At 37.5% G+C, this 27,842-nt stretch overlaps 1 protein-coding gene across 11 annotated transcripts in view; it reads left to right on the top strand.

Annotated features, from left to right (window-relative positions):
* Positions 1-15,061: 15,061 nt before the first annotated feature.
* Positions 15,062-27,842, top strand: part of SMARCA4 (SWI/SNF related BAF chromatin remodeling complex subunit ATPase 4) — a 98,788-nt gene continuing 86,007 nt past the window's right edge. For 6 of the 11 annotated variants that reach the window (XM_074311787.1, XM_074311777.1, XM_074311757.1 and 3 more), the window contains exon 1: positions 15,357-15,672. The gene's annotated coding sequence lies outside the window, so the exon portion shown is untranslated. Of the gene's footprint in view, positions 15,096-15,356; positions 15,673-17,140; positions 17,235-27,842 lie in introns of those variants that run through there. The other 5 variants (XM_074311767.1, XM_074311703.1, XM_074311730.1 and 2 more) reach the window with 4 other exon arrangements.

Below are 27,842 nucleotides of genomic sequence, written 5' to 3'. Positions count from 1 at the left end.
ATATCACGGGAGAAAAGTTTGTGTATTTGTGACTGTACCTTTTTCAGGTGGTAGAAACTAGGATGGTCTGTGTCACATATGGCACTCAAAAATAAGGACAAACAACACAGAACAGAAACTAACAATCCTAGGCCCATTTTAAAAAGCCAAGGTAAAAGGAGAACAGGGGAAAAACTTCCCTTTCCTTCCCTTTTCCCTGGTTCAATTCATGGTGCCCATGCTGTGAGGGAACAGGGATCTTTACTCTCTGGACATATCAGATAAGACTCATAGAAAAGAAAAAAGAACTAAAGACTCAGTCTTTTAAGTTTACTCTCACCCACATGGTAGGGGATGCAATGTCCTAACATACTAGACATGCTCAAAAAATCCCGTCTCCTTATTAGGAGAACCAGACACACCCAAAGAAGCCCAGCTTACAAAATAGCAACAATAATAAACAGATTCTACCTCATAAAGAGACCTGTTTTCATGATGATAACTGCTATTTATGTTACAGCATTTTGAAGTTTACAGAGTACTTCATTTAAGCCCCTGAGATAGGGACTATTGGCATTATTTTACATGTGATACATGTCATAGGGGGGGCCCATTTCCATAAAAAACTGCTCTGGAGTCCCAGAGAATAACAAACAATCAACAACTTGAACAAAGTTAGAGGATTTGAAATCATCACTATTCCTATATATTACCAACAAAGTCCAGCATCAAGAGATAGAAAGAGAACCCCTTTTTTATTAAACAAAGAAAGCTAGTTTTATGAAAATACAATTATCAAAGTATTTTTAAAATGTTTATACACATCAAGTAAGAACACACACTAAGAGAAGAAAAAAAAATGCTCCCATTATTAGCATTATCTTCAATTTACATTTATTTATCCTTGTCCATTTTGTAAAGATTGTTAAGTCATTTCAGTTGTGTCCAACTTTTCATAACCCTGTTGGATATATTCTTGGTGAAGATACTGAAGTGGTTTGCCATTTCTGAGAAATCTCATTTAAAATAACTGTAGATAATATAAAATATTTAGGAGTCTAAAGACAAATGCAGGAACTATATGGCTGAATAAGTTATGATATATAGATGAAATGATGAACAGGCTGATTTCAGAAAAGCCTAAAAAGACTAATGCTGAATGAATTTAGAAGAACCAAAAGAGTAGTATAATGGTACACAGAAATAACAAAATCATATGATGATCATCTGTGATAGATTTGGCTCTTTTCAACAATGAGATGATTCAAAGCAATTCCAATAGACTTGGGATGGAAAATGCCATCCACACCCAAAGAGAGAACTATAGAGATAATACAGATTGAAGAATACTATTTTCACTTTTTTGTTGTTGCTGTTTTCTTTTTCTTTCTTGTGGTTTTTCTCTTTTGTTCTCACTTTTCTTTCACAGTGTGACCCATATGGAAATATGTTTTAAATCTTCATGTATAATCAATGTTAACTTGATTGCTGTCTGGGGGACAGGGGAGATAAAGGAGGGAGGGAGAGAAGAAAATTTTAAACTTAAAATCTTACAAAAATGAATGTTGAAAGCTCTTTACATGTACTTGAAAAAATAAAATACTATTTTAAAAAATAATATTGTTTTATAAGAAATGATGAGCAGGCTGATTTTAGAAAAGTATGGAGAGATTTTGCATAAAATGATACTGAGTGAAGTGAGCAGAACCAGGAGAGCATTATATATAGTAACAGCAAGATTGTGTGATGACCAACTACAATAAACTTAATTCCTCTCAGCAATATAGTAATCCTAGATAATTCTGAGACTTGAGAAGGAAAAGAGCCATCCATATCCAGAAAAAGAACTATGGAGACTGAATGTGGATAAAAGCATAGTATTTTCACCTTTTTTTTGTTGTGCTGATGATGATGTTGTTTTCATGTAGTTTTTCCCTTTTGTTCTAATTTTTCTTCCCTAACATGACTCAAATGGAAGTATGTTTAAAATTGTACATTAAAAAAAAAAAAAGAAAAAAGACTGCTCTACCCTCACATGGATCTAGATTCCTCTGAGGGTGGGGAGAGGAGGGAAATAGGAAGGTTATAGAACTTCCTGCAAGGAGAAGGGGTTAGGGACAGGTTTTCTTTAATGCTCTAATTCATTATATACTCACTCCATGATAAAACTATAGGGAAATCTCTAAGAGAAAGTTTAAATATGGCTGATGATAAGGGTCCCAACTGTGGCTACCAAGGTCCCTTCTAAGAAAGATGCCATATAAATATCAAGTTTAGGACAACAAGGTCTGTTTTTATTTCCTCAATCACAGAAAATACTTAATATGTAAAAGCTCCCAAACTCAGATTAATAGAGAATACATAAAACAACCCTTCATACTCTTCAAGAAAACTGCTTAGTGGGGCTGATGAACATTTGAGTATGCATTTATCTCAGACCTATGCTGTGCAGACAGGTCACAAGGTCCAGGTTTCCTAACTAATCAGAACATATCTTAATAATTCTTTGTTCGGTTGGCTACAGGATGACCTGGTCATGGTTATCATCTTGGAGTAACATTCTTCCTTTTGGTCAGTTGACATCAGATTACAGAAATTCTAGAAATCTATGTCCACAAGTTTATCAACAGGTAGGAAAATTTCATTTCTCAGGATCTCTAGTCAATTCCTTATGCTCAGGAAAGGAAATATAAAGGCAGAAAAGGATGACCAAGTACTCAGGCTCACATTCCCATCCTCATGTACTTATAATCATTGCTGTCAATAAGTGGGAAGAGAGAAAAAGGAAACTTTTTCCTCCAGCTTCCTCTTGCTTGAAGTCGAGAGGGAGAAAGCACTAAAAGAATCCCCAAACTGAAGGACCCAAGAAGAAAGAGGTTTAGCTTTTCACCTCAGTCCTCTCGCAACTCACAAGGAATGAATCTGCAACATTCACAAATCATCTTTAAAACAAACCCCAATTCACAGAAATAAGAGGACCAATCAGGATTTGCTGTCATCCCAGGAAATCAAAGTACAGCTCTCTCAAGGAGAGTTTTTCCCCTGCCATCCCCTACTCCATCACCCTGCCACATACAAATGAAGCTCAAAAAAGGCTAAGTGATTCGTCCATGATCATACAGTCCTATTGATGCTAGGCATCAAGTTGGCACAGTAGATATGGTGCCGGATCTGGAGCCAGTAAAACTCATCTTCCTGAGTTTAAATCCAGTCTCAGACATTTACAAGCTATGTGACTCTGGGTAAGTCATTTAAATCTGTTTGTCTGAGTGCCCTCATCTGTAAAATTAGCTGGGGGAGGAAATGACAGTAAATCTGCCAAGAAAGTCCAAAATGGAATCGTTCAAGTTAAATATGATTGAAAAAATCATTTAATGTTTCCTGAGAATAGTCCAGCTTTTTATCCACTATACCATGACCTTTCCACAAATATTAATTCATCAAATATGCTATCATTCTCCCAGGTACTTGGGTTCAAAATTAAAAAAATCATCTTGCATTTAGGCGAGAAAAGAGACTATTTCTTTCATATATTGATAATTAATTATTGAACTGGAACTAATTCTTCTTTTCTAGTTTCTCATCCATAAACCAGTGTCGAAAATGTTAGACACCCAGCTAGGATGGCTAAGATCTATTCAAAGATAGTAAAAAAATTCTAAATTTAGGTGAGTAGGTGGATTCCTACTCATGTTTACTTAGATGGGTTTTGTCCTTTGGGTGATGTGGAAATTGATAAATTTATTGACCAAGATTTGAATCCTCAGGATCAAGTATCTCCAAACTCTCACTGGAATAAGCTCATTTCTCATTATAATATTCTCTCATTATTTGTTAACCAATCAGAGTGGATTTCCATTCCAAGGGCATATAAATTGTGAGCCCACTCAACAAGTATCTTTGGTCCAAGATGGTCAAATTACCATTCCTTTTATTAATAAAATGGTAGCATTATTAGTAAGATGATTGATTACCCAGAAATTATTTCTCTCAAACTTTTAAAAGTCATCAAACTTTTAAAATGCATGTATATTCATTTTTTACCTATTTTCATATGAGTCATGTTGGGAGAGAAAAATCAGAATAAAAGGGAAAAACCACATACACACACATACCAGAAGAAAAAAAAATGAAAACAATATGCTTTCATTCACATTCAGTCTCCATAATTCTCTCCCAAATCATTTTCTATCCAAAGTTGGGTTTTTTTTTTGTTTTTTTTTTTTTTTAAATTGCTTTGGATCACTCAATTGTTGAAAAGACCTAAGTCTATCATAGTTGATCATTACACAATCCTGCTATTGCTGTGTACAATATTTTCCTGGTTCTGCTCATTTTACTCAGCATCTTTCAAGGCTTTTTTGAAACCAGTCTGTTTATCATTTCTTTTTCTTTTCTTTCTTTTTTTTTTTTTCTGGGAGTACTTTTATTTATTTGTTTATTTTCAAATACATGTAAAGATAATTTTCAACATTAAATTTAGTAAGATTGTGTTCTAAACGTTTCTCTCTCCCTCTGTTCTTCAAGACAGCAAGTAATCTGAAGTAGCTTAAATATGTTTCAATTCTTTTAAACATATTTCCAAGTTGGTCATGTTGTAAAAAAAAAAAAAAAAAAAAAAAAAAATCAGACCAAAAGGGAGAAAGAAAACAAACAAAAAGTGAAAATACTATGCTTTGATCCATAGTAGTCTCTACAATTTTCTCTCTGGATGCAGATGACATTTTCTATCCCAAGCTTATTGGAATTTCCTTGAATCACCACATTGTTAAGAAGAGCCAAGTACTGTAGAAGAAGAAGGAATTTGTGACCAAAGAAGAACTAGAGATCATTATGATAGGGCTTGAAGTCCCTTTAAGATTCCTTTCTAATTGCCCAACCCATGGCTGACCTTGATTCACAAATCCTGGTCAAAGGCATCCTTTGAATATCCGGGTCCAGCCCCACCATCAGTTCAGCTTCCCCCAGCCCTCATCTGATCTGAGCTAACTGAAAAGCTCGCCAAGAACTTAGGGGTACTGCCCATCTTCTAGGTATAAAAGAGGTAAGCTGGAACTCCCTCTTTGCAGGAGCCCTCCCAGCCAACACATGGTATCCTACCGATCATGTAAGGGTTCCTGCCTGCCCAGCGGCCACCTCTGGCCTTGGCATCTTTCTAACTGAGCTTTACTTCCAAATTTCTACAATAAACCTTTTATTTATCAATCTAGGTTTTCGGGCCTGTAAATTCATTTACAGAGAACACTGTGTCTCATGGGATTATCTTACTATCTATACCCCGAGAAATGGGGTTCCCCCTTTCCTTTCCCTCATTAATTATTGATCACAAAATAGAAAAATTTGATTATATTAAGTTAAAAAGCTTTTGTACAAACAAAACTAATGCAAACAAGATTAGAAGGGAAGCAATAAACTGGGAAAACATAGTTAAAGGTTCTGATAAAGGCCTCATTTCCAAAATATATAGAGAATTGATTCTAATTTATAAGAAATCAAGCCATTCTCCAATTGATAAATGGTCAAAGGATATGAACAGACAATTTTCAGATAAATAGAAACTATTTCTAGCCATATGAAAAGATGCTCCAAATCACTATTGATCAGAGAAATGCAAATTAAGACCACTGCATACCTCTCAGATTGGCTAAGATGACAGGAAAAGATAATAGCTAATGTTGAAGGGGTTGCTGGAAAACTGGGACATTGATACATTGTTGGTGGAACTAAGAAAGAATCCAACCATTCTGGAGAGCAATTTGGAATTATGCCCCAAAAGTTATTAAACTGTGCATACTCTTTGATCCAGCAGTGTTACTACTGGGCTTATATCCCAAAAATATACTAAAGAAGCGAAAGGGACCTGTATGTGCCAAAATGTTTTTGGCAGCCCTTTTTGTAGTAGCTAGAAACAGGAAAAAGAATGGATGCCCATCAACTGGAGAATGGTTAGGTGAATTGTGGTATACGAATGTTATGGAATATTATTGTTCTGTAAGAAATGACCAGCAGAATGATTTCAGAGAGGCTTGGAGAGATTTACATGAACTGATGCTGAGTGAAATGAGAAGAACCAGGAGATCATTATATACTTCAACAATACTGTATGAGGATGTATTCTGATGGAAGTGGATATCTTCGACAAAGAGAAGATCTAATTCAGTTCCAATTGATCAATGATGGACAGAACCAGCTACACCCAGAGAAAGAACACTGGGAAATGAATGTGGACTACTTGCATTTTTGTTTTTCTTCCCAGGTTATTTTTACCTTCTGAATCCGATTTTTCTTGTGCAACAAGAGAACTGTACAACTATGTACATATATATTTATTTAAGATATACATTAACATGTTTAATATGTGTGAGACTGATTGCCATCTAGGGGTGGAGGGAAGGAAGGGAAAAGGCAGAACAGAAGTGATTGCAAGGGGCAATGTTGAAAAAATTACCCATGCATACGTTCTGTCAATAAAAAGCTGTAATAATAAAAAAAAAATAAAGAAGAGCCAAGTCCATTACAATTGATGGTCATATAAAGTTATTATTGTATATAATGTTCTCTTGGTAGCCATGTTGGCAACCAAACCAAACCCCTCAATAATAAGGAAGTTTTTAAAAACTATGCTTCGATTTGCATTCAGACTCTATCAGTTCTTTCTTTGGAGGTGGAGAGCATCCTCCATCATGAGTGTTATCTGCAGTGCAATAAGGGAATAATTGATGAGAGTCAGTCTTTAATAGAATGTGCAATGTTTTGCAGGATGAAATCCATCACTTGTGGTGGCTAGGTGAGCTGCTTCTATAAATCTGAGATGATATGAAACAAAGAGACCAGGCTTTCCACTTCAGAGAATGGGCAAGTATTTTATAGCTCCCATTTACTTACTCATGGTAAAGTGGGACCTGTCTGTTGGCTGCTGTGGTAGATCTGAGAGTTCATAAAAAAGGCCACATCAGAGAAACTCATTTTTCCCTCCTGCTACTCATGAGATATAAAGATGAATCTTTGAGCTGCAGAATGAAGGTCTAGGGAAATCTCTTCCTCATTTCTTTGGAAATGGCTTATGAGCACATAGTCTACATCTGAGATGGGACCTCCTTCTGCTTAGGTCTCCTTTTGGTAAGGGTCTTTTGAGACTTTGAAAAGTTGAAAGAAACCCAGTAACATGAGTTCATGATAGAATTTGCTGGCATTCAAGCCCTGTGTGTCAGGATAGCCCTGAGGAACAATCTATTCAGTTCAGCCCAGAAGTTGATCAATGGAGTAACCAGGTCACAGTGTCCTGCAGCAGGAATGTCTCATTCATCCACTAGCCTACATTCAGAAAGGACCTTGACTGAAATGAATGTTTATTAGTAGCCACTTAAATTTTGAATGCACTTTTCCCAGCAATCAAGTAGTAGCAGAAAGCTGGCTCAGAAAGACAGTTTTGTATTTTAGATCTTACTAAATCTTTTCAGTAAATATCCCTTTGTGAAAGCTAATTGATGTTAATAGAATTGATAGTGAGATGCTAATCAGTGTTCTTGATGATACTGAGCACAATGTACAGAACACATAGCATTAGAGGATTGGGCTGATAGCATTGTAATAGATTTTTTGTTTTATGTCAATCAAATGTCTCTCCTCCCTCTCCAGAGAATCATCCCAAAGAACAAAGAATTAAAAAAAGAAAAAGAAAAAAAGAAGGCATTGTCAAGTCAAAAATCATTTATCAAGTACCTATTATATCCCAAATACTATGCTAAATTCTGGGGAAACTAACTCCAAACTCAAGAATCTCACAATGTAAGTGATTGGGCTGATCTTGGGCTAATTGAATCTAAGTTTGGGCGGAGATCTATTATTGGCCAATCAGTGAAAGCCAGTGTGATTTGACTTTAAAGACATAGCTCTATTTGTATTACAATGGACTAGTTTTTCCAGAGCTATATTTCAAGAGATCATAAATGAAAACTACATGAGACAAGAGTTAATTGGCCCAGTTTTTCAAGAAAAAATTGATAAAGTAAATATAAAAAATCTAGCCCCCAAACTCCAAGTTACCTTGTGAAGTATAAGTGATAAAATTTATATTCTTTTGGACATCGCACTTATATGAGTACCACTCAGACAGAGGGGGAAGAGGAGGAAAAAGAGGAAAAGGAAAAGAAAGAGAAAGAGAAAGAAGAGGAGGGAAAAACAACAGCATTTCTCAAATGAACCTGGCCAGTTGGGTATCCAGGGCACATCCACTACTACTATTCCCAGATTGTTTTCATCCTTCATTATAGAAGAGCACTGATGACATCAGGAGGATAATATCTTGACCTGCAAATGAATTGGGTTTAAGTGAGGTAGAGCTGTGCAAAGTCATCAGTCTTACACAGGAGAGACTGAGACACAAGAGCAAGAAGCCATCCAACATAGAGGGGACCTAAATTTGGATAGAGTATAGAGTCAGCTATCAAATGGCAGCTGTACCGCTCATTACCCAAGTCAGGGTCACAGATCTAGGACAGACTTAGGAGACCTGAATCCCCCCAAAAGTTCAGAAATAAGCAGCAGCTGTGTGGTTTAGGCTCTGGGAGTGAAGCAGAGTCTCAATCCCAGATTCCAGTCTATGCTAAGACTTATAAAGGAATATTAAGTCAGGAATCCCGGGACAAAAGGATAGTTCTATCGATCTGAACCAGCAACGCATTTGAATTGTCTAAGAGTTGCTGAGTCCAGTGGCAATCTACTGGAATTCCAAATAGGGTAAGTCCCATAAACATATTGTTCAGAATCAAGCTCTGGTCAGGAACTTTCATTACTCACACCAAGAGGTAGTATTCAGAGTTGGCCTTAATAAAAAAAAAAATAATAAAGTTGGAAACATTGAAATATTGCAGTTCTCCAATTCAAGCTGCCCCTGATATCCTAGAATAATACAATGTTCAATATCCCCAAGAAAGCAGCAGTAGTATGCAGAAATATGCAGATCCTGGTCCTAACATAAAACCTGAAGTCAGGAAGGAGGCTGAAAAAATGATCTTAAAAAAAAAAAAAATCCCACCATAAAAAATTATTGTGGCAACCAAGATGTTCAAGACATAAACACAGAAGAGAATGATTCTATAATATTTATCCCAAAAAAATTTCAAAGAAAAAACAGTGTAGGTACAAATTCAATTAAAATTTATGGAAGGAAAAATGTGAGTTTTTTAAAAGTTAAAAATATTTTTATAAACTAAATGAGAGCTGGAGAAAAAAATTGGGAAGGACATGAGAACTACAAAAGAAAGAATTGTAAAGAGAATTAATAGATTAGCACAACAGACACGAGATTTTCCCCAAATGACAAACTCCCTAAAAATTAGAATGGCTCAAATAAAAACTAATGATTGAGATAAGAAGAAATATTAAAACAAAGTTAAAAGACTGAAAAAATGCAAGAAAATATGGGGTATCTCATAGCAAAAACAATTGATATAGAAAATAGTTTGAAGAGAGATGAATTAAGAATTACTTAACTAATTGAAAACCATGACAAAAAAGGCTAAATATATTTTAAGAAGTCATAAAATAAAATTGCCCAGAACTTTTCAAATCAGAGAACAAAAGTGGAAATAGAATCTTCTTCCAGTCACTTCCTGAAAGAAACCCTGAAATAAAAACTACGTAGTATTATACTAAAAACCCAATTTCTAGGTCAAAGAAAAAATACTGCAAATAGTCAGCAGGAAAGAATTCAAATATTGAGAAGTAATAGTTACCGATACATTTATCTCCTCTGAACCCTACCATCATCAGGGATCATAGAGGAAGTATAAATGGAGTACCTGGGAAAGGTTCTGCTTTATCTTGATGATCTTAAAAGAAGAAAGAGAAGGGGAAAGTAATATTTTAGAAGGAAAAGAAAAATGGAGAAAATTCTCTCAATCAGGGTACACATGTAAAAGTCTAGACAGAATGGGGCAGCTAGGTGGTACAGTGGATAGATCACCAGCCTTGAATTCAGGAGGACCCGAGTTCAAATATGATCTCAGACACTTAACACTTCCTAGCTGTGTGACCCTGGGCAAGTCACTTGACCCCAGCCTCAAAAAAAATAAAAATAAAATAAAAAAATAAAGAAAGAAGTCCAAACAGAGAAAGAGGAAGGAGAGAGTGGGTAACACTTGAACCTTACTCCAAATTGGTCAAAGGAGAAAACACACACTTCTATTTTATCCATTTAAACACAATTGAGCATTGAAAGACATTCCATTAAAGGTACAGGAGGAAAAGGGGAGACAAGATAGGGGAGAATAAGAAAGAAGTCAGAATAAGGGTAAGAGTAGTCCTAAGTAAGAGAGAGCAGAATTTTGTTGATTAAATATAAATATAAATAATGATAACAAAATGTAATTAAAAAAAAATGCAGAGCTGGAAAATAATACTACATGTGAGGAATAGTAAGTAAGAAGAGTGTAAATAGATTTTAGAATATAGATGGGGAGGAGGTATAAAACTGAAAGCTAGAAGGGGCCAAGTCATAAAGGGGTCTAAGTCAAACATGATTTCAGTTTGATCCTGAAAGAAATAGGGAGTCACAGGAATTTCCAGATGAAGAAATTAAAACCGTTTCTAGTCATATAAGGTGTTTTAAATTACTATTAATCAGAGAAATGCAAATTAAGACAACTCCTAGGTACCACTATAAATAAACCACTCAGATTGGCTAAGATGACAGGAAAAGATGATAAATATTGGAGGGGATGTGGGAAAACTGGGACACTGATACATGGTTGGTGGAACTGTGAACGGAGAGCAATTTGGAACTATGTTCAAAAAGTTATCAAACTGCATACCCTTTGCTATATTGAATTGTTTGCTGTTTAGAAGAGAGGATAGGGGAAGGAAGGGAGAAAAACTTGAAAACACAAGGTTTTACAAAGGTGAATGTTGAAAACTATCTTTACATATACTTTGAAAAAAAAACCTATTATTTTTTAAATGGTTAGTCTTCCCAGTAACAAAAGAAAAGAGAGACAGTTTCTAGTTTCAAGGCTTTGCTCCTGAACTTATTCAGGAGGTGAACTTTTCACCAGTAAGAATAAAAAACATTCCAACAAGGTTACTGCTTTCTGATCAATTAATAGAGCTTTCTATTGGGAAGGCAGACATATGGTCTTCTATTCAAGTCCTGTTTCAATCTCTCATCATGGTGAGGAGGGGATTTTAAGTCTCTGAAGCTGAGCATATTCAGAAGGTTTTGAGTATAGTCTCATCCAACTGCCAGTCTAGCTGAATATGGAAGGACTATTATTCATCACAGGATTGGCTAATGAGATAATATTTTTCCCCCCACAACAACTCATGAAATAGTCTACCAGTACACAGTTATTTTTTTTTAAGTTTTTAACATTCATTTTTATAAAATTTTGAGTTCCAAATTTTTTCTCCCTCTCTTTATCTTTCCCTTCCCAAGATAACAAGCAATCTGATATATGTTATACATATGCAATCATTTAACATATTTCCTTGAATCATGTTGTGAAAGAAAGATAAAAGGGAAAAACTATGAGAAAGAAAAAGGAAAAACAATATGCTTCAATCCATAGTATAGACAATTCACTCTCTGGATGCAGATAGCATTTTCTAACCCATTCTATTGCAATTGTTTTTGATTACCATGTTGCTGAGAAGAGATAAGTCTGTAATAGTTGATCATCCATCCCATCATCTTGCTGTTACTGTGTACAATGATCTCCTGATTTTTACTCACTTCACTCAGCCATCAGTTCATGTAAGTCTCTCCAGGTCTCTCTGAAATCATCCTGCTGATCGTTTCTTATAGAATATTCCATAACATTCATATACCATAACTTAATCCAACATTCTCCAACTGTTGGGTATCCACTCAAGTTTCCAGTTTCTTGACACTACAAAAAGGGCTGCTGCAAACATTTTTGCAAATACAGGTCTCTTTCCCCTCTTTTATGATTTCTTTAGGATATAGATCTTGTAGAGACACTGCTGGACCAAAGGATGTGTATAGTTTTACAGCCCTCTGGGCATAGTTTCACATTGTACAGCAGGGCTTCTTTAACTTTTTCCAATAGAGAACCCTTTTCACCCAAGAAATTTTTACTATGTAGTAAAATATATGTATATGGTTATATAGGTATATCAAATAAGTATACAAATCAAACATTTACTGATAATCACAATTAACAACCTCCATATTCAATTATATAACCCCATATAGGGTCCTGATCCACAGTTTTTGTACTAAAGCCGGGAGGAGGTTGCAATTTATGAGGACAAAACTATCCACAGAGAAGGAAGCATGAACCTTGCAAAAAGAATGATGTCTCACTTATTTTACATTCAATCTGGGCTACCTCTCCTTGTATTCTCCACTACCATCAGGAAAGAGCAGAAAAATTAATGAGTCCATTAAGGACATCTTTTTAGGCTACTTACTGAATTATGAAAAGCTCCAGATAGATCCATCAAGTCTCCTAAGCACTACCAACACTGGGAAGGTGTATGGACTTCCTGTACTTGGTTCTCAGCATATGTGAGTAGAACCCGTGCTAAAGCATGATTTTGCATACTTCCCTCAACTCAACCCAACATTTTTATCAGACATTTATAAGAACACTGAAATGATCCCTGCTCTCAAGGAGGGAATATAATGCATGCAAGGAAACCTATACAAAGCAATTTCAAAAGGCAGGGAATTGCTACAGGCCTTTCTGGACCAGTTTCTTCAACTGTAAAATGAGGGGATTAACCTACATGCTCCTTCAGGATCCATTCTAGCTCTAAAGTTCTATGACCTAACACCTGCCATTTCTGTAGAGTTTTTAGGATCTGTAAAACTCTTTGCATCCACTCTCTCATGCAATTCTTCTGGCAGCTTTGTGAGATAGGTGCTTTACTTAAATCATTGTAAAGAGGCAAGGCTCAACCCAAGTTTCTCAAAAACTTCCCTGGCTCTATGGCATCAGAGGGTTTTGCCACCAAATACTTTTGGGCACTTTTATTCATTCTACCCACGAAGACGGGACTGTGGTAAGAGCTCCCTTTGATGCCTGCTCCAGCAGGTGCATGTGCTATGAGTGCCAGGCTGATGACTGGCGCCTTAGTTAAATAAGCACCTCTCTCATACCATTGGAGGAGATAAAGGTGATTCTGAAACACACCCTTAAGTATAACTTAAGTCAGGCACTATTAATTCAATTCAGAGTGGATTTGTTTGAACTTGTGTCAAAACCTGTTACCAAAGTTGTTCCTCTTCTCCGCACCTGGCCAGGAAACCTCACCTGTTCTCTCTGTGCTTAGTGCCCTATTCTGCTCTAATGTTTCTTACTAAAATGAGAGAAACTTCTCAAACCAAAAAGGTTATCCCTAGGTTCCTCTGTCCACTCCCAAAAGGACTTCCTATAGTTCCTACAGCCGGTTTCTCAAACTCTGCTCTACTATCCCTCCTCAGCTCTCTCACACCTGCCTTCCTGCCAATTACTAGTGTTCATTCAGATCGTTTATCTTCAGAAATTTTCTGGCAAAGCCTCTTAAGAAACGAATTCTTTCACTAAATCCACCACTCGGATGGGGAAATTAATCTTGTTGGGGTGTCTTTCTCCCCAACACTCCCACTGATGGACAACAAAATATTGTCTTCCAGGGCCCTGCCCTTTTAGCTTCCTCTTCCCCATAAACTCTCCTAGATCTGTCCTTCTCCCTCCTTTGCCCTCCCACTTCTATCTCCCCAACTCTTTACATACTGTAACCGTTTTTAAAAAAATATTTGTTTTAACGAGTTACACGTGAAAACACCTTCTTTTGGTTAGACATATACATTTTTTTTTTTTACATATTTAGTTATGAATCACGTTGGGAGAAACATAATTCTCTCCTTAAACCTACTCCTCATTCTAGCTATCCCCTCAAACCCTCTTACAGGCAGTGCTCTAAACTTAAAAAGATGTACACCCCCATACGAACTGCTCGTAGGTCATGCCCCTACTTATTCAGATACTTCCTGGAACGCTCATCCATTCCCTTTTCCTCCCAGATGTACCCCTCCCCCCCATCTTTTCTCAGTTTGTCTTTCCCTTTTGTCCCAACCCTTTCTTCCAAACGCTCGGGAGAATCTCCACCCCGGCTAGAAGCATCTCACTCTTTCCTTCACCTTCCCTCATTCCACCCCTTGACATCCCAATCTCTCAAAGAGGGAGGGGGCAGAGAGAAGAGGGGGTCGGTCCTTCCTCTAGCCCCGCCTCCTCTCACCACCACCCCCGCACAGCCTGCCCCCAAACCTTTCCCCTAGTCCTGGTTAACCCCTACCCCACTTTCAGCTTTTCTCGTGGCCCCACGGACCCGGACTCCGACCCCACCCCCAGTCCCATTCACGGTCCTCCCGGACCACACCTCCCACTGGATGGGTTTGGGCCTCTTGTTGCTCACAAACTCCTTCAAAACCCTTCTCTGGACACTGGACGTCCTCATTCACATCCTCCCCTTTCCCTCCTCCTCCCTCCTTCCTCAAAGGGATCATAAGAGTGGTCCTGAGATCTTGTAAGACCCGTCCAACTCCCTCACTTTACAGACGAGGAAACTGAGCCTCAGAGACTCAGAGTGTACCTTGTACAAGGTCATACGGGGTGACGCCAACCCGAAAAGCCAGCCTGGGCCTTCAGACCGCTCCCCGCCCCCTGCTCACAATTCCTTCCCTCATCCTCGTGCACCCCTTAGTTTACCTCAGCCATCCCCCCTTCCTTCTTTCCCTCCCTCCCCTGGCACTATCACCTCATTTCCCACCTTCTGGCCTTAGTTTACTTCTTCCCCCGTTCTTCTCTTCCCTTTTTCTCCTCTACTCCTACTCAATCTCCCTCCCTCCGTTCCGTCCACAGTCTTTTCCCCTCCTCTCTCCTTTTCCCCCTTTTTCAACGACTCCCCCACCCAGGTCCCTACTCTTCCACTCCCCGTCCCTCCTCCTCCCTTCTTTTTCCCCTCCACCTCGAACCCCGCCTTTCTTAGTCTCCGGTCGCCCCGCCCCGCTCCCTTCGCCGCAGTGGCGCCCCCAGAGCGCATGCTCCCCGGCGTGGCCAGGGGTGGCGTTTGTGCGGGAGGGGCCCAGGCACCCAGGGGAAAGAGGCTAGGTAAGGGGGTATTGGAAGCAAGGCTCCCGGAGCGTGCGCGTGCGGGTGCACGTACTGTTCGGGAGAGGTGAGAGAGGGGGGCGGGGGGGAGGGGGAAAAAAAAAAAAAAGAGATGACTTCTGCGCACGCGTGTTCGGGAGCGCGCCCGTCTGCCTCGGTCTGTCTTTCCCTGATGAGAGTTCCTTTTCCTCCCTGCGTCTTTGGGGAGGCGGGACGCGCGTGCGCATCACGCCTCTTTGACACGGAAGGGGCGGAGAGCAGAGGCCGAAAAGGAAGATCGACTGAGTAGCCGGAGCGCACACGAGGAGCCGCTGGGTCGGGTGGGGGAAGGGCAGGCAAGCGCGCGCGAAGGGGTGGAGGTGGGAGGGTGCAGCCGCGGAGGCGCGGCTGGCTGGCGAGCGAGCGCGGGATAGAGGCGGGCGCGCGCACCAGCTTCCCCTCACTCGGTGGCGGCGTCTTTGTTCCGTGTGGAGAAGAGAGGACTCGAGAGCCAGCGACGGGCCCTGGCCCTGGCAGAGGAGGGGGGGAGCGCTGGGGACGCGGTACTGCCGGCGGTGGCGGCTCCTCCCAGGTCCGGGTAAGGAACAAGGCCCTGGGGATGGGCGTTGGGGAAGGGAGGGGGCGGTTGGTTTGAATGGAGTAGGGGAGCGGGGGAGGGGGAAGGACCACACTGTCGCCTCGGGTCGCGCGGGGACTACGGAGGCGCCACGGGGTCAAGAAACCTCCGCTGCCGGCTCCCCCTCGCCGACCCGGCTGGGAGGGCTGGCCGGGCTGGGCCTGGACAGGGCCTGGGAGTGGGGGAGGGTGGTACGACGAGCGGGAAGCTGGTCTCGAGAAGGAGAGTGGAGGAGAGGCCGTTTCTAACCACTCTCCTCACGGACACCCTCCTCCCTCCGGTCTCCTCAGTTTACCCTGCGATTCCCCCCTCCTACTGCTTCCTCTTTCACACCTCTCCGTCCTTCTGGCGCCGCCGTTTTGGACGCTTTTCTGGGGCTTCGCGGGACCGGGGGTGGGGGCGGGTCTTCTTCCCACCCCCACATCCCAACCCTCGATCTCTAAGGCTGGTAGTCCGAGCTTGCTCAGAGGGGGTGGGGAGTGGGGAAAAGGTACTAATAAGGGAGACGGGAGATTGTATGTATGTCTTTCTGTGTTTGAGACACACACACACACACTTTCGCCGGGAGGGGATCCCCCTGGGCTCCACCGAGATCGGCATCCCAAAGCGCTTTCCCTCGCAGTCGATGACTCGCACGGGGCCAAGATCGGAGGGGAGTGGGAGGTGACGTGCGTGGGAAGCCGGCGCCACGCGGGGGCTTTCTCCGAGGCTTTCCAAACAAACCCTGATTTTCTATTCTATGTGCCGCTTGGAGTGGGGGCCCGGCCTGTTCCCCCCACCCCTTTTTGTTATTTCAGCTCTCCCTCCTCCCTTAACAATAGGCTGTTGTTAGAAAACACTCTGGGAGCTCGCCCTTCGGGTTACTAGAGTAGCAGCACCTCAGCTCCAAGTGTAAAAATGGTTTTAAAAAATAAAGTCGCAGGACATGTTGATTAATTTCGGACTTTTTAAGTCTCTTATTATCCAGTCAGCCAAGCTAAAAGATGAACTCGTGTCGACCCCCCCCCCTTTTTTTTTTTGTGAAAAGAAATTTTGTCTAAAATTTTCGAAAGACCATGTTGATAGTTATTTCAGAATCTTCCTTGCGAAGTGAGGAGAGGGAGAATGGCTATTGAAAGGAAGGAAGGAAGAAGTTTGGTGTCAATTTTGAAATTTTGTTCCTCTCTTTTCCCCAAGATTAGCTTCTATTTAAATTTTTTTTTTAAGAAATGCAGATATTCTGAGAATGCTTTGATTCGAAGGTTTTAAGAATTGTTTTGCTTTCTTTGTTAATGAGAAGTTTTGGACTTTAGGCACTGTTAATCTTTTTTCCCCCAGAAAGAAAGTATAGACAATAGGTTAACCTTTCAGTTGGGATGATATTTTTAAAAATTATTTAATACAGTGCCTGCACATAGTAGGTACTATATAAGTTTGTATTTTCTTTTAGTGAAAAAAAAAAATAGGACTTGGAGCTGGAAAAGACCTTAGAGATCATATAGAGAAACTAACCTCCTTATTCTACCGATGAGGAAACTGAAAATGTAAGTTTGTCCTTTTTTTTTTTCCTCTAAAAGAAATAGGCTATCTTAGAGAATTTAAGACTGAAAAAGGCCAAGTGCAGTTTTCTGACAGTCTGTCCTTTAAGAATGTTTTGTATGTATGTAAAATACATAAGATTACAAAATAAACAGTTACATTGAAATAGTTGTCAAAAATAAAAGTTCAGGACTTAAGGCCATTTGCTGTATATGTAATTTATTCCAATGAGCAATGGGACTATGATAAAAGGTGATTTTTCTTAGGAATTCCACAGAAGTTCAGAGAAAGGAGAGTTAGCCTTCAACAAAAGAAAGGAAAATGTTTTGGTGAGCTGAGCCTTGAAGAATATATAAACAAGTTGGAAAGACATTCTAAGGAGGGTGGCATGCTTGAGCAAAGATTTGGAGGCAGAAAAACTCAGGATTCCTTTGGGAAATGATTCATAGTCAATTTCTCATTCTAAGGAGTTAGTCCATTATAGGTATAGTGAGAACTGGAGCCATAAAGGTATTTTGAGGAATCCAACCTAAAGAAGTGTTGACAGTGGATTGATTAATCAGGCTATTGTGATAGTTTGGACAAGAGGTGCCTGTACTAAGTTGGCACTTGTGGAAATGAAAATGAGAGAAGTTTAGGAGTAACATCACAGATAGAATCTGCATAACTTGATAGCTACTTTAACTAGTTATAACTTGATAACTAATTTTACAGGGGGAATAAAAGAGGAACTGTCAAAGAAGTGTTTAGGTTTCCACATGGGTGAATGGGCCCAAATAGGAATGACATGCCTAAATCCTATGTAGGAGACAACGGTCTCCTGAGAGAAACTCCAGGTCTTCCCAACTCCTTAACCAGCTCTTTCTGAAACAGCAAGAACTCTTTGGTTTAATTGTACAGATGAATAATGTTTAGTTCAAAGGGCAATATTTTTCCTCTTGCTTCACTTCAAGTTCCATTGATTTAAGAATTTGTTTTTCTTTCCAAAATTAAGCTTTTTTAAAAATTCCAAAGTTATCATTGCAATAATTTACTTGTCAAAGTAATATGGAGCAAAATCAAACCTGTCCTTGCATTAAGAAACTTCTTTTCAAACAAGCTTCTCTTGTTTAAGAAATTTCAAATCTGTCACCTTAACCACAGAGATCCTTCAGTTTGTAATGTACATTGTCTCCTGACATATTTTTAAATTAACTAGAGAAAATCACGATTTTTCTTATATTAGGCTTTTCATTGCAGCATTATTAGATCAAATTACATTAAGATAACTTACATTATGATGTATTACCTTTAGAATCCTGAAAGCAGATAATACTTTGCATCATTTGTTGTTTTCATCCTTTCTGTAAATGCCTCTATTTTACATATGTCGCAATAAAAGATGTCATAGATAACATGTATATGTGGCAAACTGTTTTCAGTTACAAGGAAATAAAAACTGTTGAGTATCCAAAGGTTAAAATGAATCTGATACTACACAAATAAGTAGCATAGTAGATTTCAAATTCTTAGTGATGTTGGATAAATCAGGGAGTAATAAATTATCTACTTAACTAGCCATCAAATAATGAATACTAATTTTTCCCCAGACTTATATATGCACATGCATATACACGTATGAGAGATAAAGGAGTATTGTTGTTGTCATTCAGTTGTTTGTCATATTAAATTCTTCATGGTCCCAGTTTGGATTGTCTTGGCAAAGATACTAGAGTAATTGACCATTTTCTTCTCCAGCATATTTTGCAGACAAGCAAACTGGGGCCAGATAGATCAAAACTACTGAGGTTACACATCAGATAAAGTGTCTGAGGTCAGATTTGAACTAAGGAACATGAATCTTCCTGTCTCTAGACCTGCACTCTTATCAACTGTGACAAGAGTTGCTCTATTATTATTATTATCCTTCCCCCTTTTTTCAGAGAAAAGGAGGCCAACTAAGTTTAAATGCTAATGTGATTAAGGGCAAGTGTTACATTTTTCAACCTCCACAAAATTCTACTTTACATGCTTCACATAGGGTGATTCTAGCCTCTTGGTGACTAAGCAGAAAGCTTTTTAGTAAGGTTCCAGGGAGTATCTGCTGTCTGAAAAACAGTTCAGGTTAAGGAGAGGTTCTTCCCTAACAGGTTGGCACCAAGTAGACAATGGATTATTTGACCAGTAAACCGTTAAGTCGCAAAAATTAAAAAAAAAAAAATGTTAACTTTACATGGCATATTCTTTAATGATAAGATATTAAACCATCTATAACCATTTACTTAATTGTTAATATTCTAAATGTGACATCTTGATAATCTAAATGTGACAGTCTTGCATATTGATTTACCAATAGGAAATTTGAACCATATAAATCTTAGCATTCTTATTAATAACCTTAGACTCAGACTGGTTACATTTCCAAAGTGTTTTAAAGTTTATAAAACATTTTCTACAGTTACCTTAGAGGTAAATTAGGAATCAGTATAGCTGTTTTATGAGGTTGAGAGTGAGAGGAGTGGAGTACCTTGGCCAGGTTCACATTGGTAACAAGTGACAGAAGTTGGATTAAACTCAGGGCCCTCCTAACTCCATCTCCAGTGACTTTCTACAGAGAAAGCATGGATGGGTTAAGATCTCTGTTAGAGAAGAGACACTGATGGATTTCTGACCTTTCAAAGTATACTTTTGAAATAAAGGGTTTTTCAATTCTGATAGATGTGGCTCTCTTCAAGATGATGAGATGATTCAAACCAATTCCAATTCTTCAGTGATGAAGAGAACCATCTACACCAGAGAGAGAACTGTGGGAACTGAGTGTTTCCTTCTTGATCTGATTTTTCTTGTGCAGCAAGATAATTATATATGTATACATATTGGATTTAATATATATTTTAACATATATTGGACTGTCATCTAGAGGGGGAGATGGGGGGAAAGAGGGGATAAAAATATAAAAAAATATATCTTTGAAAGGATCAATGTTGAAAAATTACCCATGCATATGCTCTATAAATAAAAAGCTTTAATTTAAAAAAAAGAAAAAGAAAGAAAGGAATTTTGTAGAGCTCTTCTCCCATGAAATATATAAAACTTAAAACTGCACAGTTTGATTATTAAGTGATAATAACCATTTTTGTTTTCAATTTGTAAGCAAGATAATTAATACTTCATGACCAAAATGACAAAAAAGGAAAAAATTATCACATGTTGGAGGGGATATGAGAAAACTGGGACACTGATGCAGTTAGTGTAATTGTGAATTGATCCAACCATTTTGGAGAGCAATTTGGAATTATGCACAAAGGCCTATAAAATTTTTCATATCCTTTGATCTAAGTCTGTATTCCTAAGAGATAAAAAGGGCTGGGAGAGGAAGAACTTATTTGTACAAAAATATTTATGCCAGCACTTTTTCTGGTGGCTAAGAACTAGAAATTGAAGGAATGCCTATTAACTGGGGAATAGCTGAATGAGTTGTAGCATCTAATTGTAATGAAATACTGTTGTGTTGTAAGAAATGACTAGCAGGATGATTTCAGAAAAATATGAAGACTTACATGAACTGATAAAAAGTGAGTAGAATCAGGAGAAATTTTGTACACAATAATAGTAATATTGTGCCATGAGAACTGTGAATAACTTAGCTTTTCTTAGCAATATAATGATCTAAGATAGTCCCAAAGGACTCATGATGAAAAAAATTTCCACCTTCAGAGAAGGAACTGATGTCATCTGAATACAAACCAAAGCATATTATTTTTCCTTTCTCTCCTTCCTTCCTTCCTCTTTTTTCTTTTTTAATTTTATTTTTTTCCCCCCCTGAGGCTGGGGTTAAGTGACTTGCCCAGTTCACACAGCTAGGAAGTGTTAAGTGTCTCTGAGACCAGATTTGAACTCAGGTGCTCCTGAATTCAGGGCTGGTGGTCTGTCCACTGCTTTGATTTTCTTACCCAAAATGTCTAATTGGAAATGTTTTACATGATTTCATATGTATAGCCTATCAGATTGATTACTATCTCAGAGAGGGACAGAATTTAGAACTAAGAATTTTAAAAGAGAAGGGGGAAGAGAACGTTAAAAGTGTTTTGATGTATATATTTGGGGAGAAAAATGAAACTTTTTAAAAGGGGAAGGACAGAAATAGTTCCCTAAAATTAACCCAACACATCAACACAAACTCACATGGTGTTTATGTAGTGTCCCACACCTGTAGTATTCCAACTTTTGAGTGGGTTTCCTTTGAACCACAACATTGAGAGTATAAGATTAATTTAAAATATATAACATTTCATAATCTAATATCAGTTTCTTAAAGTTTCTCTTTCCCTTCCTGTGATGCATCAAGAAAACTACCTTTGGTTTGGGTTATAAGTGTAATTTTGCCATAGACACTTATTTTTGAGAAAAATACAATTTTCATATCAATGTTATTTGTACATATCACTACTTACTATTAAGTAAAACTCTTATTTTTGCTCTAAACTAGTTGGATATGCTTGATTCTATATCCCCATTACATTATACTTGTCTTTTTATATTGTATACATCTGTATACATGTTTCTTTCCCCAGTAGAATACAAGCTTTTTGAGGACAGAGATTTAAATGTTTTTGTCTATATCCCCAGCATCTATCAATAGTTCTCAGCAAGTTATAAATCTTCTGTAAATCAATTTACTTATGATATTTCAGTAAAATTATAAGATAGTAGATATTTCCCCTTTCTAAATAAAGACTGTATTTAGTACTAAATGAAGACATACTTAGGGGTAGTACTTAGATTGTATGATAGATAGAATGTGATAGTACTTAGATTGCTCAGATTCTCCCAAGAATTGTTAATTTGAACTTAAGGCTCCAGTTCTCAATTCTCTTTTAAATGCTAGACTATATAACCTCTATACAAAACAAATTATTTGTTAAGTGTCATTGAAATAAAGTGCTAAATTAACATCTATTGTATCTGTTAATCCGGTATTTCTTCCTTCAAGGTTGGGAAACATTGTAATTTGTCATAAATAAGCATTTCTAGTTACTGAAATAGTTCCTTTGAACTTTGAGAAAATTCAGCAACTGCTCAAAAAAGTAGTTTAACCACATTTTATAAAGGAAGTGGATTATCATACCCATGCTTATTTTATCCTCCTATACCAGGAAAACCCTTATAGTACACTCTACAGATGTAGATTGTGTCCCTTCTTGTGTGCAGGATACTAGTATAAGTAGTGGGAATATAAAAATACATGTAGCTCACATCCTTTTCATCAGATACTTTCTCATCTATTAGGGAGGAAAGACAGACATACAAATGATAATATAAGAACTCGTGGGAATTTATTCAACAACCTTTAATTATCTGTTACCATAAAATACTGGAGATGTACTGGAGAGACAAAAAAAAATGAGACTACTGAGTACACACATACAGACTCTGTTTTCCATTTAGTTTATTGTATCCTCTATTTCTTCCACTTGGAACCCTTTTTCATCTGAAAATTTTTCACAGTGTATATATAAAATAGATATACAAATCAAACATTTACTGATAATAATTTTGTGACCTCCACATTTTTTTGAGATCTTAAGTTTTGCTTAAGAAGTTGAGATTTTTAATTGGAGCTTCAGAGAAGCTGGAAAACTTGAGCTCAAGTAAGACTTACCCAGTTCAGCCATAGAATGCATTAAGGGAATAGTATGAAATAAAATTGGAAAGCTAAGTTAGAGGAAATACAATAGAATACAATACCTAACAATTTAGTACAAAATAATTTGAGGAAGCAAAAGAGATGAAGAAAACTTATCGAAGGAGATAACCCTTGAGCTGAGCCTTACAAGAAAAATATAGTGCCTGGCTCATACTGGATGCTTAAATAATCATTTTTTTTTTAATTAAATTAAAGCTTTTTATTCACAAAGTATATGCATGGGTAATTTTTCCAACATTGACCCCTGCATAAATTAAAGACTTGTTCAATTGAAAAAAGAAATAGGAAAGATGGAATTAACATGGAATACCCTTGTATTTTAAGCAGGGACTTTTTGAGTCAGTAAGCCCTTACTTAGTAAGTACAGAGTGCTAAGCACTGTGTTAAATTCTAGGGCTACAAAAATACCAGAAGACTATTCCTGACCTTAAAGACTCCATGTCAAGCCTCATCAAGAAGCATTTAGTAAGCACCTACTTTGTACCAGGCACTCTTCTAAGTGCTGGTGATATAAAAGGTAGTATCCTCATGGAGTTTCTAATGGAAAGACCACAAGCAAATAAATATATAAATGAACTGTATGCAGAATAAGGAGGATTGGGAGAAGCTTCCTCTAGTACAGTTCTTGAATTTCTTCCACTTAGAACCCTTTTTCATCTGAGAAATTTTCACAGTGTATATGTATAAAACAGATATACAAATCAAACATTTACTGATAATAATTTTGTGACCTCCACATTTTTTTTGAGTTTTGCTTAAGAAGTTGAGATTTTTAATTGGAGCTTCAGAGAAGCTGGAAGACTTGAGCTCAAGGAAGACTTACCCAGTTCAGCCATAGAATGCATTAAGGGAATAGTATGAAATAAAATTGGAAAGCTAAGTTGGAGGAAACTCTGGAGGAGGATCATAAATGAATTAGGCTAGGGATTCTGTATTTTATTCTAGGAATAATACCCAGCCTCAGAGAGTTTGTGATCAGCAAAGTAACAAGGTCAGAGAGGGGCTTTAGAAAGAAAGATTATTTTGCCAAGTTGTGAAAGATACACTTTTCATCTTTGTGCATACTTTATACTGCCACTTGGTATCTATTGTGACATTAGGCAAAGAGTTTCACCCCTCTACAGTTTCTTCAGTGCAAAATGGATAGGTTAGATTGAGATCGTTTTAATCTCTAAATCTATGAAATTATTTGTTTTCAAATCCCTTTAGCATATAGTAAGTAGGTAGTAAGTGTTTGTTGGCCTGTATTAGATTTTTAAAAGATTTATTTGGAGATTTATTAGAGAAAGTTTTGCTTCTACTTGTAAGAGACTTCCCTTTATTTATTTATTTATTTATTTATTTATTTATTTATTTATTTATTTATTTATTTTTCTGGTTAAAGGGTACAATAATAATTAGTCAGTAGATCTCTGCTTGTCTAGGAACAGATGCAGTGAAATCCATCGTGTGAAATCCCACATATGGGTTAGTAAATGGGGATTGGGAAGAAGAAGAGTCAGCTCTATATTAAAAGATTATTATAAGATAATGGTAAACTTCACTCCCTTTAGTAAAAGGTTAAATAATGGGCAGTGGGCTCCAGCTTTTGAAGAAAGGAGGTTAGCTAGAATGAAGAGTAATGGTTGAGTAATGGGAAACTAGAAAATTGTTCATAGTTACTTAAGGGTTCCATTTTAAGAATTTCCTTCTCCCCCTCATCTCCAAGAAACCATGAAACATTCGTCTTCCCCATCTTTGTTTTTTCCCTCCCTAAGCCCTAAATAATTTGTAATGATGTTTTTACATGAAGTACTAAATTTAAAATCTGTATTTGAAATTAAGCCCAACAGTTTGTGTTTTACTGTTTCCATTTAGGAAGAGATTTAAATTCTGTTTCTTCATTTCTTTATAATGGGGTGTGTGTGCGAATTTTCAGAAATATAGTATGTCAGAGCATTTAACCAAAAAGAAATAGGCTTTTCTATGTGGTGAACAATTATTTCCCTGCTTCATTGTTCGCTGACAGTTCAAAAATGGCAACTTTTGGAAAATGGCATTTTAAAAATCTTTATTGGGGAAATCTTTGTTTCTTAAACTGCTATCACTGTTTTTGTCTCTGAGAAAAGAAATCTATATTGACACATACATAGGGAGCTGGAATTAAGTTATAGGAGCTTCTTATGCCTAGAAGTTTTGTAGTGTGTAATTTTCTGCACAACTGCACGTTTCATCAGTGACAGTATTCCCTCCCTTTGATGGGAAGGGCTAAAGGAGAAGTGGTGCTAGGAAAACAAACCAGATTGTCCTTTTGAAATTGTTGGCCCAACCCCATGCTGGGAATAACAGGTTCTCCATCTCATATTCCTGTAGAATATTTTCTTTTTATGATATACTTCATTATTAAAGATCTGACTTGTCAATTGGCTATTGAGTTAAGACATTAACTTGTACCATAAGCCTTCCGAAAGTATAGAAAGTATAGAAACCATAGATGTTGCTTATGTTCACTCACTTCTTAATATTCCCCTTTAAACTGTTACTTTTTTTCTCTTTGTTTCTCAGCTGCAGTTTTCTCTGTAGGAGAATGAGAACATAGTATTGATAATAACAATTGATTACATAGCATTTTCTGCAAAGTGCTTTGCACTGAAGATGAAAGGGTATTGAGAGATTTGATCATAGATTGTTTTAGGTTCTGTGTTTCTTTAAAATGTTTCCTCAGAACCCTGTGTGCTAAAGAGGGCAAGAATTATACTTGTTTAATACATGATGAGACTGAGGCTCAAAAGATTGATGCCCTGTTCATGATCTTAATAGTTTGTAAGTGTCAGAGGTGATACTTCTTAGTACTTAATGCCCTTGTGTTTTAGCTTCTGTGAGTGATTTTCAGTTTGACATAACTACTTGGTTCTCCCATCTATAAATGTGAATACTATTCCCCAGAAATGCTGCTGTGTGGCTTCATTGAATAAAGATTTAAATTTTTTGTATTAAAAATGGCTAGTACCAAAAGTGCTATGGCATTTCTTGCCGTGCACTCTTTTGGCTGTGGTTGGCATCATTTCACATGGGCCGTATGTTCTCTATTCCCAAATATTAGCCAACTTTTCAACTTATACCGAAAAAATTCAAATTATCTCTTTCTTATTTGTTATGTGTTTTGATTTATCTAATTCTGAGAGTCCAAAGTTGAGATCTCCCACTATTATATTTTTGCTCTCTTAACTTCTCTTTTAGGAAGTTAGAAAATATTCATCACTTTTCATTCCCAGATATCGTGTGCCCAATTTGACCTCATGGCTCAGGTCAGAGCCAGGACTTGGATTTGAGAATTTACATAAAAATAGTATTCTGGAAGCTAGTGTAAGAATGAAGTTTATTACTATACAGTTCAGCAAGGCAAAAACTAAAGAAACTATATGGCAATATGCAGAAATTCAGCTATTTGGGAAAGATTCACTCATGTGAGGAAGATAAGTCAAATTCTTGGAGAAATATATGCTCAGAGTGAAGTCTGAGCAAGGAAATTTTATACTTTAAAGATGGGTTTGGTGGAAAACAGGTAATGAATGCCAGACATTGGAAAGGGCTTTCTTAATAGACTTAGGTGTGATAGGGAAATTTTCTGGGTCATTTATTCACCCCAGATTTCTGGGGGAAAGTTATTCATTTAGGACCTTAAGTTGGATGAGAGCCCAAATCTGTAATCAGTGATCCCAGAAATAGATGTTGCCTTGTTTCTAGTGATTGGGAACTTTTTTCCAATCAGGAGCTGTAATTATTTATCTGTGTGACACAGGGTCAGAATGAGTCAGGACAGTGGAAGAGTTAAAACCATCTATCCTTTTTTATGTTTATGACAATTAGGACTCTTTTTTTTTTTTTTTTTTTTTTTCCCCTTTCTTTTTCTGAAGCTGGGGTTAAGTGACTTGCCCAGGGTCACACAGCTAGGAAGCGTTAAGTGTCTGAGACCAGATTTGAACTTGGGTCCTCCTGAATTCAGAGCTGGTGCTCTATCGACTGCGCCACCTCGCTGCCCCGACAATTAGGACTAAATTATTCCTATTTTAATCCTGACACTTGTGGTGTATGTTATCTATCTATCTAGGCAATTGGGGTTAAATGACTTGCCCAGGTTCACACAACTAGGAAGTATTAAGTCTGAGACTTTCATTTGAACTCAGGTCCTCCTGACTTCAAGACTGGTGCTCTATCCATTGCGCCACCTAACTGCCCAATATATTTTTTAAAGCACAATTATATTATAATGGCCTCTGTTATGAAGCTACTAATCCCACATTGGGAAGTTTGATCTTTATTCCCAGACCTTCAAGATACAGGAGAACATTTTCCCCATGGCTTTTTCTAATATAGATATATGCTAAGTTTTGAATAAGTAAAACACTTGAAGAATTGAATATCTTTATTGAATGAATTTTTAATAATTCCCCCCTCACCTTTGACATAAATAATCTTCCATAAATGTCCCTAAATCTACATGGGTTAGAGGAAGTTCTTCCTTTTACCATTAAAATCATAGTCCTAATTCTTGTCTCAACATCAATAGTAATGAGAAAGAAGTTTGAAGAATCTTTGCTATAAACATTTTTTTTAATTAAAACTTTTATTTTCAAGACATATACATGGATAATTTTTCAACAACGACCTTGCAATACCTTGTGTTTCAATTTTTTCCCCTCCTTCCTCCCACTCCTTATCCTAGAAGGTAAGTAATCCAATATGTATTAAACACTCTAAACTTTTTTAAAGTTTATTATCTCTTTCTTAAAATGGAGCATTTTTTAAAATCTACATTGGCTAATTGAGGTTTCTAATACAGTTTTTTACTTTATCATATATTGATAAAGTGTTCAGATAAAGAGTTGTGCTTTTTGATATATTTAATAGTCCTTATCACTTTTCTTTTGTTTTCACTTAAAATTAT

The sequence above is a fragment of the Sminthopsis crassicaudata genome, chromosome 1 (genome assembly GCF_048593235.1).
Source record: "Sminthopsis crassicaudata isolate SCR6 chromosome 1, ASM4859323v1, whole genome shotgun sequence".
NCBI lineage: Eukaryota > Metazoa > Chordata > Mammalia > Dasyuromorphia > Dasyuridae > Sminthopsis > Sminthopsis crassicaudata.
The sequence above is the reverse complement of the archived record's forward strand: the minus strand, read 5'-3'. Positions and strand labels throughout refer to the sequence as shown.